Genomic DNA, 14,023 nt, shown 5'->3' on the forward strand with positions numbered 1-14,023 from the left:
TTCTCATTTTCATAATGTAATCATAATGAAAAAAAGGAAAGTGCACGTAGAGAAGAGGCCCGGTGACGTATGTGTTCCCGGGACCCGAACTCACCATCTCCACGCCCCTGGCTCTGCTCAAAGGGTTATTATCATATGGCAGGCTATCATATAAGATGGGCGAGGGGATGAGGTTGGAAGAAACGTAGGGTATAGGCCAATGTAACGATAGAGCTGGCTAGCCTAAAATAAGTTTATTTGACGAATCCCGAATATCTTTGATCCACCCCTTCACACCCCTTCCTCCTCCCTCCTCTTACGAAACCGAATTTCATGCTGACGCTACTATGATGCATGTGTGTTATTATGAAAGTAACCGATGAAAACATGACTATAGACGAATGGTATTGGTTATCATTTCTGCATTGATTCATTCATTTTATCCCCATATTATTATAAGAGTGATACCACACTCTCAATAGCCCATAGACAGTCTCGACAAATTTCCTTCCTGACAAACTTTACAAGATGGTGTATACCAAACTGGAAATTAGTTGAGGCCCCAAATATTTTCTGAAATGAAAATATTTCAAAAATTCGTTATGTTAAAAGAAAATTACAGACACGTCATACAGAAAGAGGAAATGACATGATATTTCTGTTCATATAGGGGGAGTCACGCAGTGCATACAACTATAACTTTACCCCTTTCCGCTTGATGCCGCCTCCAGAAGAGGAAAATTAATTCTCTTTTCGCGTTCCAAACAATAACTTTACTCAGTGTCGTCTCTTTGTAAAACCCCTCAGACCACTTGTGTTTTACGACAAGGACTTTCTACCTTCAGGCGGAATCCCTCTCTTTACTAAGTAATGGGAAATGAAGGGGCAACATGCTGTCAACAACAATGTTTGGGGTAAAGAAAAAACCGTCGTACATTTCGAAAAGTATCCTATATGACAGTATAAAGTACGAGGGAAAAACGAAAAAGAAAATCGCGTTTTTCGTTGGAAGCTTAGGCTGTGTAAAATATAGTATATGATGTGTAAACTGTTTGCGAATTAATTATGCTTACATAATATGGCATAAATCAGAAGAGGATAATTAATGAAATAATAAGGGCGACTAAAGCAAGAAGGGGAAACCTTGTTGGACCAAAGTCAAATCGAAACAAAAGTCGATATGTCTTCTCAAAAGGATAAGCTAGTGAATGTTGTAGTGTATATTATTATCTTGACTAATCAAATTTTGAAAAGTAAATCTTAAAATTTTGAAATTTACATTTACGTGTGACTGGAGACTAATATGAATTAAAAAGAGTGTCTGGTATGCGAATAGTTAAGTTTCGAATCGACTTCATCAATTCCTTCCTCATTAAGCATCCCTTTTGGGATAATATCTAGCAGATTTTTTTCCGGCTTGTCTTGACTAATGCAACCTTTATTTGTGTACTCGGTTGGTTTGGTAAAATTGACACCAACTATAGCTAGGCCTATACTTTCATGAAATGTTGTTTCTCATTTGGAAGGTTGTTTATTCTTCTTCTTCACAGAATACGATTCCCTGCAGATGTGTATTTGCATCTCGTCCGATGTCTCGCATATCGACCGAGTATAGTATGTTGCATATGTTTTACATTCCTTTCCAACAGTGAGTTTGTACTCGTGTATAACAGTACCCGTATTGGCCCCATCGATTTGTACTCGTAGCCTACTCAGAGTATGTTGTAAATACTGAGTATATAGTAGGCCTACCTTATGGAAACTATATAGTACAAGATTGCGGATATTCGTACTCGCAGTTAGAGCCTCGTATTCGTACTCGTGGGCCTATAGTCATACCGATGAGGATTATAATTCTACTCTCATTCACCTGGTAATTGTACTTCTATACTAAACGTCTGATTTTCCAATATATCACAGCATGTATTGTGTCGTATACACCTCATCTGGTGTCGGCTTTCAGCAGTACGACATTGCGTGTACATAGAGGGCTACACGTCGACTTAGAGAGGTCATAATATAAACGACACCATCACTCTTCACAAGAAAATAAGCTGAAACTAGAGAAATATTGGCAAATGATATATGATACACTGTGTTATACTTGTTCTCCCCGAGAACTTTTGAATAACCCCCCATGCAGTAAGGCCTCCCAACCCCCACCACCCCGACCCCGCACCATTCCACACCCAGAGCGTCAACCCTCTCTAGAGTCGAGTTCGATTGCTTGCCAAACCCTTAAATCTTCTATTAAAAATGTAATTATCAATTATTCCTGACAACTTATTAACTATATGTACATGCATTAACACTTTGAAGCTTCCAAATATTCAATTAATTTGTCACAGATTCTTGACCAAGTTTTACATATACACTGTCGTCCTCAAATCACAAGTCTTTCTCGTTTGTTCTTTCTTTCTTTCTTCTTTTTTTTTTTTTTTTTTTTTTTTTAAGAGAGAATTCTCACTTGACTCGATTTTCACGGGTGGACGGCCGACTGTTTTTCGAAGGTGGCAGGGCGGAAAACGAAGGGTATCAACTAACGGCCTTAATACTTGAACTTGCGCTTGTCAGGATGGCTATGGTTTATATTATTTCTTATTTCACGAGTCGTGTCACTCTTTTTGGACCTCTCTGAAGAGATGAACGAAAGGATCGGTCCAATGAAATACGACACATCTGGTGTCTCGAGTCATGCAAATCAAGTACCGTTACAATTCGCTCGAGAATCTTAAGTGTGCATTTAGTGAAAAATTCTCCCCTTTTCTTTTTCTGTTATATACTCACTGTCCTGACTACATCTATATATATATAAAAGACCATTGGGACGCTTATTCACTGGTGATTACGTCGTTTATAGAACCCCAAATAAGCTGTGAACCTTTTTTTCTTATTCTTACATCGTGGACGTGAACTGGAGCGAAACCTTTATAGATGAAAATTGAAAGACAAGACTGACAGCTGAGAACTGGAACCTGAATTGACGATAGTTTAAGTTTAAATGTACGATTTCATTTTGGGAAAGCAATGTCATCAATGATAATAACATACCATATAGACAGATAGGTTAAAGCAAACCAGAAGACGTCTAAAGGAGACATTAACGCTGCTTACTACGCCACAGTTAGAAAGAAATGATAAGAGTCATATAATGGAACAGATTTGACCAAGAGTAAGAATCAACACGTATGAATGTGTTGAAGGTTTACAGCCTTCTCACACAAGTTTACATAGGTTAACTCCCTGTTCATTGGGGACTTGTTACACTCTCACAGCTAAGTGTGCACAATATCAAACGCTCTTTCCCGGGCCCCTACAGTCACTGGCGGATCCAAGGGGGGGGGGCCATGGGGGCCATGGCCCCCCCCCCCCCAAAGGTGAGCCAAAAAGTGTTTCCGAACATCCGCTAAATCATATGATTGGAAATTAAAAAAATCGAGAGGAATAGCAGTGGTAGACTAGTCTAAACCTTTTCGTTTTCTGGTTTAAAATTAAATGCAGAGCTCCCAACTGACCCGCAATTCGAGGGAATTAGACCCGCATTCTAACACCCAAACCTGCTGACCCGCACAAGCGTCCGAAAAAACCGCATTGTAATTGTCAAGTATACATAAAAAATTGACATCAAATTTTGACTTAGCAACCATCATTTCTTTAGCATTTAGCATAATAGAGTATAAAACCTCTTTTACAGCATCATTTGAACCTCAAATTAGCCTATATTTCTTTTCATTGGGGCGAGCAGCGAACATTTTCATGCCACGGGAAAGAATGAATTATCACCTACTATTCAATTTATTGATGTTACACACAAAAAAATGCATGTTTCTCAGAAAATTTTGGGTGACAAAAGCCTTTCTAAGTGCCACCATTTTACATGTAGGCATCACCAGGATTCCAAAAAAAAATCAAAAGGGGAGGGGGACACCCCTCCCCTTATACCCCTCCCCCAGGACGGCGATTCGTGGCATGGACCAGCATTTGCCTTCTCCAGAGTTGGGAGCTATGTAAATGTATGAGCATGAGGATTTACAGTTTAACACCATTGTGCAGTTACAGGCTGGTTGTAAGAAATTTATAACCCATGAGAAATAAAACTTCTTGAGAAAGATGATCCCAACTTTGTTTTATAAATATTTTAGAAAATTACACCTGGGAAACATTTTTTTTAGAAGTAAATTAACATCACCATTGTACACCAAATTGCATCTGAGGGCATTCAGCAATAGAAAATTTTCCAATGGGGAGGGGACACCCCCTCCCCTTAGACCCCTCCCCCATATCACTCTAATGCACTTTGGCCCCTCCCAAACAAAGGCCCTGGATCCGCCAGTGCCTACAGCGCGCCACATCTACGGTGTGTTCTCGGGGTATACCCATAGGGTGCCGAGGCACAAACCGGCGCCCTTAACCATATTTACAAGTCATGGTGCCTTGTAGGTCCCCATTTATACACCTGCATGAAGAGAGGAAGTGACGTTTAAGAACATTGCCTAAGGACACAACGCATGATCTGGCGAGGACTCGAGCCTGCGATCTTTATTACGCAAAGGCATTTGACCATGACATTGATGAGGGTGAGGTGGGGTGGGGGTGGGGTGGGGGTCGATGGCAGGACAGTATCAGGGGGGGGGGAGAAATCTGTAATGGTACGGACGAAGACCACCGTCTTTCTTGTCCCTCAACAAAACTATTGCTAAAGCGGGAAGGGTGTGGGGAGGGGGTATCCGTTTTTAGCAATACGCAATATGATAAAATCTGCATATTCATGAATAGGCGAAATTCTCAGTCAAGTCAAGCGTTCGATTGTCTTGTAGAGAAACCATGACAAGAACGTTCGGTATCATTTAATGTGCAGAAAACAGACGCAAAAACGCGTGAAGCCGTTTTATTAATTGAAATTTATTACATATGTCTGTATCGAAAACTTGGTGTATTTACAAATATGTAATTTCGTTTCCTGTCACCTTAGGTTGCGAAATAATACATGTTTCTAGTGACAAAAATAAAATATAGACACTGGGATATCAAAAGAAAACTTGACCGGCTGTGCTATATTATATAATATTATAATAAAATAGTCAAACGGTGGGTGATCGTTTTCCACTTTGAACAGTTGGTCTGTACAGCCTGTACCGCGGTGAGATGACTAAAATGTGACATACTGCCCTCAGTTTTACCAGTTGTCTACATGTAGTGGTATATGCATGCCAACTTCTCAAGAAAAGTGAAACTAAAACATCATGCCGCTTTCAATGTTTGTAAGTTTATAGTTTTCCATCGCAGTATAGCGCAACATAATAGCTCCGTGGGAGATAACCAAGGGAATTGGGAGGGCGAAGGGGGGAACTTGGAGCATCCACATCTCTCAAACTTACACCTCTACATTGATTAACAGTTGTGTAGCCATAGGCTAGTCTGCCGCAATGCACGTTTCTGCATTTGTTGTATGACAATATCTTTACATTACCGTATTTGCAGGTTAATCACAGGTTACTCAAGGTTTGGATCACAAATAAATGATTAACTGCATGCAACAACTTTCTTTCTCTGCCTTCCTTCCTTCCCTTTTTCCCCCTCTGTCTTTCTCCTAATAAAGTTTGTCAAGATTTTGACTTTAGGTATTACAATATTTAAACTATATCTGGTTCCGTTTTGAGCTTAACTTCCATTGGCGTTAGATGCGCTTAAACAATAACCATGGTGTTACTTTGTTACATAATAATGTCATATTTTATGTTTAATATCGTGAGACCTATCCTACCCCATTTATTTAGTCGCTCTATTAATAGCCTAGTCTCCTTCGTTTACAAGGGTCGTCGCTTAAGCCCAAATGCATATTTTCACGATTACTGTTGAGACTATCTACTGAGCAAGTTGTGCCTTTATCGACGAAACGAATAAATAAATAAAATCATTCAACTCGCCAGCAAGTTTGCATGTGGATTACTATGCATGCCTCGAGGCAATACACTATTCTACTTTAATCGTCCCATACATAAAATTGCCATAAATGTGTTTAAACGGGTTTACAGTATTACAACAAACGTCATTTTGTCTGAGTTCGTGTCGGTTTAAATTAGCTTTCAATCCGTTATAGTTGTCATTTTTCGTCAGTTCTAAGTGCAAAATAAATTACTGCGAGGGGGGGTTTATACCCGCGTAATGCAACTGTGTACTGCCAACATTGACCAGAAGAAAGAAACAATCCACAAAATATAACGATATAGGTCAGGATAAGAACGAGGTCATTTTGCAGTGCTAGCGTGGATGAACGTAAAGCTGCATGTATGCTACGTTGGCAAATAACGTTGGGTCACTCTTATATTGTGGTATTTAATATACACACATTCAGTTTAAATATTTATCATATTATAAGCAATTACCACTAGTATACTTCAAAGCACGTTGTGAAACCTATAATCCAATACAGAACATTTGTGTCCCACAAATTGATTGCAATGCTTTATCATCTTTGGCAAACCAGTTGTTGTCGTTGATCAATGTAAGGTGATGATATTTACGTTATCGTTACATACATACATATCTATATATATATATATATATATATATATATATATATATATATATATATATATATATATATATATATATGTAAATGTATATGTTTATGTACATGTATATACTCATATGTACATGTCATGCATATGTATGTATGTATATATATATATATATATATATAAATATATATATACATATATATATATATATACATATATATATATATATATATATATATATATATATATAAATATATATATATACATATATATATATATATATTTATATATATATATATATTACTTTATTGATATGCAGATGTATTTGCATATGCATATATATGAAAAAAACTTGGTTTCGGGGTCTTCGCCACGCTATTATTTTTGTTTTATAAGTTAATGCCGCTGAAAACAATGCATTAAAATATTTGCCAGAATCTCTTATCACGAAGTATGAAAATAGACTTTCGGTAGTGCTTCTGTCGTGCCATGTTTAGAAACTTCCGAAGGTCTGCATATGCTATCTGACAAATCGCTGGAAACATGATATCTTTCAAATGGAATAACCTTCTCTTTGCTCTTTGAGGGAGACGTTTATATAAATATATTTTTTTTATCACTTAAGTTAAAATTGATAGTTGCGCTTGTTTCTCGCTAATACCCATGAACAATTCTGCTATGATTTCCATCACGTCAATTCCTTGCGTTTTTTTACCCGTCTTTTTCCTTTCTTTCTTTGCGCTATCATGATTTCGTAAATTGTACAATCGGCATCTTCTCTCTTGTAGCTCGATATTTCGCGTCGGCCTGAAAGAATTGGAAGGTCACTGCGCTCGCAGAAAATAATTCCCAATTTGGCGGTCTAATAACACCGGACCATCCATCAAGAAATATGTCACTTTGTATTTTGGTTTAATCTATAATCTTCATCCGTCTCTTATTCATTAAATTTTGACTCCAGACGTTTTCACACCCAGGCTGAGGATTTATATATATATATATATATATATATATATATATATATATATATATATACATATATATATATATATATATATATATATATATATATATATATATATATATATATATATATATATATATATATATATATATATATATATATTAGACGTTAGACGATTCCAGACGTTTTCACACCCAGGCTGAGGATTTATATATATACATACATATATATATATATATATATATATATATATATATATATATATATATATATATATGCTCGATTGCCCAACCACGTGGCAATGACGCCTCACGTACTCAACAAACAACGGTTGAATTGCCTGACCATTCAAGCCGTAATAAGAACACGTCAAAATATCCAAAATATGTCCTTGTCTGAGTTTTTCCTCGTTTATCCAAGGAAATGTTGTTATGATACGTTGCTACACGTATTTACGCAGTTTCCGCACTGCCCTGGAATATACACTATATGCAGCCTGCTGCCACCCTGGGGATGACATTTTACTGTCTTCCTTCAAGTTCAAGATGGCAAATATCAGAGATGCACGCAGCGAATGTTTCGCTCGACTTGGTCAGGTTGGCGATCGTAATAGGATCATGTTACGCGACGCGGGAAAATTGACGAGAAATGCTATTTGCACGGTTGACAGACTACGAGACATAGTCGGGATTTCCATCTGTAGTAGTCAAAGGTCTCGAGAAGCATGAGCTCAAGTTCTAATTTTGATGTTTCACAAAACCTCGCTTTTCTGTTTCTTTTTACCATTCTAAAAACATGCTTGAAAATGCGCCTTTTTTATAGCGTGTTTTTGGTATATGTGTATTTTGCGTCTGACATTTTCATATATAACGTAACACCCCACCAAAGAAACTATGGGTGGTAATGTATTAAGCGAGGTTATAATGATCAATATCAACTATATATATATATATATATATATATATATATATATATATATATATATATATATATATATATATATATATATATATATATATATATATATATATATATATATATATATATATATAGATATAGCGGGAGGCCCGTGGTTCGAATCCCGGTGGAGGCTGAAAGTTTTTCCAACTCATTACGATTTTCATTTATATATATATATATATATATATATATATATATATATATATATATATATAGATAGATAGATATTGCGGGAGGCCCGTGGTTCGAATCCCGGTGGAGGCTGAAAGTTTTTCCAACTCATTACGATTTTCATTTATATATATATATATATATATATATATATATATATATATATATATATATATATATATATATATATATATATATATATATATATATATATATATATATATATATATATATATAGGGAGTTGTTATGGAACAAATCCCTGGTCTATCGCAACTTTATTGTGCTTGATCAGTATAACTGTACCAAGCTTTATTGAGCTTGGTCGGTTATTGTATACCAAGCGTTGAGTAAATCTTACTCAAAGTAAGATCGTATCTCAGTGACCAAATAAAAGAAAAGGAACAAAAAATAGAGAGACGTCCTTCTATCTTTTGTGATCTCAGATCAGGTGAAAGACAAATTCGTCGCCCATGAAAACACGTATTTCCATAATAGTATTAGTCATACGAAACACACAACTTGGACCATTACCAATCTTTTGACTTTTACCTTATTATTTAGTCAAGCGTACAATGTACCAAAGTTGTATTAAAAAACTGCTTTCATGCAAACATTCTCTTAGTTCGCCTTTATTAGCTTTAAGATAACTTCCATGAAACAATACAAACACTAACTATCGAAAAAGAAAGGTCATTAATGAACGCTAGCTAGGTCGTATAGGATGTCAATATGTTACTATGACAACAAGATATGCCACTCCGAGGTGAATCAGTGTATTTCTTTTCACAATCAGTATTAACATGTAGCTTAACTTTCTCTGGGAGAGAAGAAAGGGAATGTGGGCGGGAAGGGATGGGGGAGGGGGTGGCATGTAACAATGGATGACAATGGGGGGGGGGTGGCATGTAACAATGGATGACAATGGGGGGGGGTGGCATGTAACAATGGAGGACAGCTCTCTGAACCGACCTTTCGCTTCCCGTTACATAAATATCATATAGGGTATTTGGTAATATACGCCTATTTTTTTTTACTTTCGTATATAACGTTAGCCTCTTGTTAAAGTTTATGAATGCTTCCCATGCTTTCTATATGTAACCTAATTCCCAGGTACACGCAAAGGAATCTCAACCACTTGAGACGGTTAGATCAGACAGCGACATTCCCGTTGGACGCCCCTATGACATATGCAGGTTTTATTTTTTTAACACATTGCAGCTGTGACTTGAGTTGGGGTTCTTAATTTGTCGTCACTCCGATTTAGCATTGTATAATACTCATTACATAAAGGTATAACTCTCATTCATACGACCATGAGATGCGTATATGCACGGCTACAATAATACTTAGCAAGTTATTAACCGTTTAATCCAATTCAGACAATTTTGTCTCCCACAAATTGATTTTTTTTCTTTAGCAAAATATTTTGGAAATTTTGTAATTTCTGGTGTGATTTTAATGGATGTTATTATCAGATGGTGACAAAATGGACATAAGCTGCGCGTGTGACTTTATTTTCAACATTCAGTTCCTGTAATCACTATATTGTGTACATGTATGTGTTTTTTAAAAGTAATTTTGGCTTGTTCACACCATTAATAGTCAGTGGCGTTGGGAGCCAGGTTGGGAGCCAGGTCGGTCCCCCTCCTCCCACCCCTCTTCACACTCCTCCTCCCACCCCTCTTCACACCCCTCCTCCCACCCCTCTTCACACCCCTCCTCCCACCCCTCTTCACACCCCTCCTCCCACCCCTCTTCACACCCCTCCTCCCACCCCTCTTCACACCCCTCCTCCCACCCCTCTTCACACCCCTCCTCCCACCCCTCCTCCCACCCCTCCACCCACCCCCATTGAAAATGTGTTATTATTACGTACATGTATCATAATACAATGCATGATTACACGGATTTCCTGGCTATCTTCAGCGTCAAGAGATTAAGTCCATACATATTTCCATAAATAATAAACGAAGTCTATATGTGTAATGATTTCGTTTGGATAATTGACACCAAAATGTTATACTTCTGACTGTTCCTCCCCATGAATGTGAAATTATTACATAAATAAACATTAATTTGCATAAACATAATGAAGATCATAAGCTCCCTTGGTGATCGCCATAGAGAAATTTAATCATGAGCGGCGACATGCATGGGTAAATCAGTCATTAATTCACCCGGTCTGCTGTGACTCAATGATTCAGAAATGTTGACTTTATACTATTATTTCTCTATTTGAAAGGATGGTTAACTAATGTAGTGACGTCAGCGTGTACTCATAATAAACAGATGATGAATTACCTCATGTTCAGAGTTTGCAGTTATAGACGTATATGTGATCGATTACTGGTATCTACAATGTAGAAGGAACCGAGCATTTTCGTTGGGGGGGGGAGGGGAGGGATGGGGAGGGGATTGGCATTGGATGGAGACTTGGAAGTCAATTGAGCATTTTCGTTTGGGGAGGGGGAGGGGGAGGGTAGGGGATTGGCATTGGATATGGAGACTTGGAAGTCAATTGAGCATGTTCCTTTAGGGGAGGGGGAGGGGGAGGGGAGGGAATAGGCAGAGGAGGGAGACTTGGCAGTCAATTCCTTATTAAAGTACAGCACCAAGCTGTTGATGGTTATACGATACCGCCTTTGCTTCTTTAAAACATTTGAGCATCAATAGATCAATACAATAATGACTTTAGCCCGCCCTGATTCTTGTATGCAAAGTTGGTTAGGTGAGGCATCTCTGATATGACTGGTGAAGTAGAGGTATATATGTATTGCTTAACTTTTTAAGCTAGTCTCAACATTTTCAACATCTGTTATTACATTCATTTAAATACAAAATATTTTAAGTTCTGTGCAAGAGACATTAAACTTGAAACTCAACCATCTACTTTATAGGTGCCGTCAAAATGTTGAGATCTATCTCTGCAATTTGTGCTGCAATTCATCATTTTGCTGCAAAAATTGTTTAAATTATAACTTTTTGATGAGAGCGTAAATCATAATTTTGTTGAATTGATGACATTTTGTAAATAATCATTTTGTCATTTTGCAGCATAATGATGAAATCCTGACTTATTAGATTTAAGGAAGTTGTCATATTGTTGTAAATTGTTAACTGAACAATTCATCATTTTGTTTATAAAACTGCTATATTAACTTTATTTACGAAAAGATCTCAACAGTTTGACATCACCTTAGGCCTAACTAACGTTTCCATAGCTAAACGATAAAGGTATAGTGGCACATGTATACCGTAAATATGTTTAATCGTCAACGAATGGCATATGGAACAGGTATATTTTCGTTTATGCAACTTTGTACAGTTTAGTAGCCTACTGATATAGGCCTCTATATAGGTTGATTTCGAATTATGCGAGCGAATAAATTCCTTATGCTGACGGTATATGCTATCGGCCCTACGTTTTCAAACTCTCCATCCACGGGTTCCTATAGAGGTAATATATAGGAGAGTCCCAGACATATGGGGTATCATATGGGGTACCAATGGGGTATCACATGGGGTACCAATGACACACAGCCCCACTATGGTTAGGGCTGAAGTCATCATATTTTCCGTCTGTTTCCGTTGCCCGATCGCGAAGTGGCATTTTCTGAATGATTTTGCTGTTTTGATAGTACGGTACACAAGTTAGATAAGTATTGGCGTACCTGTGCGGCATCTACGGATGGATTTTTTTCACTGCGGATCTCATGCGGAACCCCTTGCCACACCGATATTTCTCACGGACCCCATATGAATCAGCGGACCCCAGATTGTGTATATATCAGACGGGTAAAGGCGATATCTTGCGCAAGCTGAGCATGCGCAGTTGGAATAATCATAAATCTTCCCAGTTGGTATACCGAATATGATCCATCAAGATATATTCGGCATAACAAGGTTGTTATTCATGAAACATTATAGATTCTCCCAATATTTTTCTTTTTGTTCTAATGAATATTAATTAGCCAGTAATTAATGGTTGCAATTTGAATCCAACAAGACTCATCATATCAACGTTATTAATTATTTTCATCTTCACCTTCATCGTCATCGTCATCAATATCACTATTATATATGTTTTATTTCTAAAATTTTATGTAAATCATCACGTTATCATGTATAATATTTCAGAATGTTCGTATTTTTCCGTGTCTAATTACCACTTGAAACATATTTATTATTTAGTTTTATTTAAAAATTAATAAGATGAGACAATGGTTTGAAGCTTGGGATGATATATGTGTGGAAACCCAAGAAAGAAAATAAACGATATAAACTCAAAAGGAATAGATACACGCATTTAGGTAAGGATTTTCTTAAAGGTTTATACCGAACGAACGAACGAATATTACACCCACTATCTGACTATACATGCAGGAAATTGCAATTAATCATCATTTTATATCACATCTTTCTAGATAATTTCACAAATTGAACGTTAGTTAAAATTAATACCCCATTCGATTTCTTCTTTGCCCAAAACAGCTCTTCATTTACATGCATTCTGTTTTCGTCAAATAATAAAGTGAAATTGTCTTTTTTTTCTATTTCTTTATTATACGTAAGATAAAAGCAAGTCTTGTCAGTAGTGGATCGTATATGCTTGATAGAGGAACTTCATCGCTAGTGAGGAACAGACTCGATTTTTTATTTTGACCAAAAATCAAAGGTATTTTTGTGATATGTTGACGGTACTCGTGTCAAAGTGTTGACGTTAATTTATTTGATGGGTGTTCACGTGTTGGCCATTGTAGATGGTAAAAGTTTGGTGTTTTCATATACGCCTTGCCGCGCCTCTCTTGGATGAAGACAGGCGTGTGGAACTTAAAATGCTTAAAGAACCTGTGTATGAAGTGAAGATGCATGAAAGCAACATCGCTTGCTTGATTATACAGAAATTCAATGAAGACCATTGGCGGAGGGGAGGGTGGGGTTGGAGAAGGGGTGGGGTGGGAGGACTTCCATCGTGCGTCCGGGAGGGAGGGGGGGGGAATGATTCAGTCAGGGGACTTCTAACATTGAGCTGTGAAAGAATTAAACCCCTACAACGTGCACACATTCACTTGTCAACCACACACAAAAAATAATGAGTATTGATTAGCACAACCTTGCGTTTATTTTGTTTTGAGCAAATCATAGCCCTAATTTATAGCCTAAAATATCGTATGCCTAAATCTTATTTATGTTTTTTCTGCGGAAGGACCTCAAGACCACCCTCTCCTTTATATAAAAGAACCCCCAAAAAGGCCTTTATTCGCCTCTGCCCCTTCCATTAAGGTTCAGCCCATGCCTAAATCGGTCGGGAATAAATAGCAAAATTTGCCAGCCCCCTCCTCCATCCCCAAACCTGTGAAATAATGTGCACGCCCCTGATGACGATTGTTATACTTAGTTTATATCATTATGACATTATTGTAAACA

This window comes from Apostichopus japonicus, chromosome 3 (assembly GCF_037975245.1).
Source record: "Apostichopus japonicus isolate 1M-3 chromosome 3, ASM3797524v1, whole genome shotgun sequence".
NCBI lineage: Eukaryota > Metazoa > Echinodermata > Holothuroidea > Aspidochirotida > Stichopodidae > Apostichopus > Apostichopus japonicus.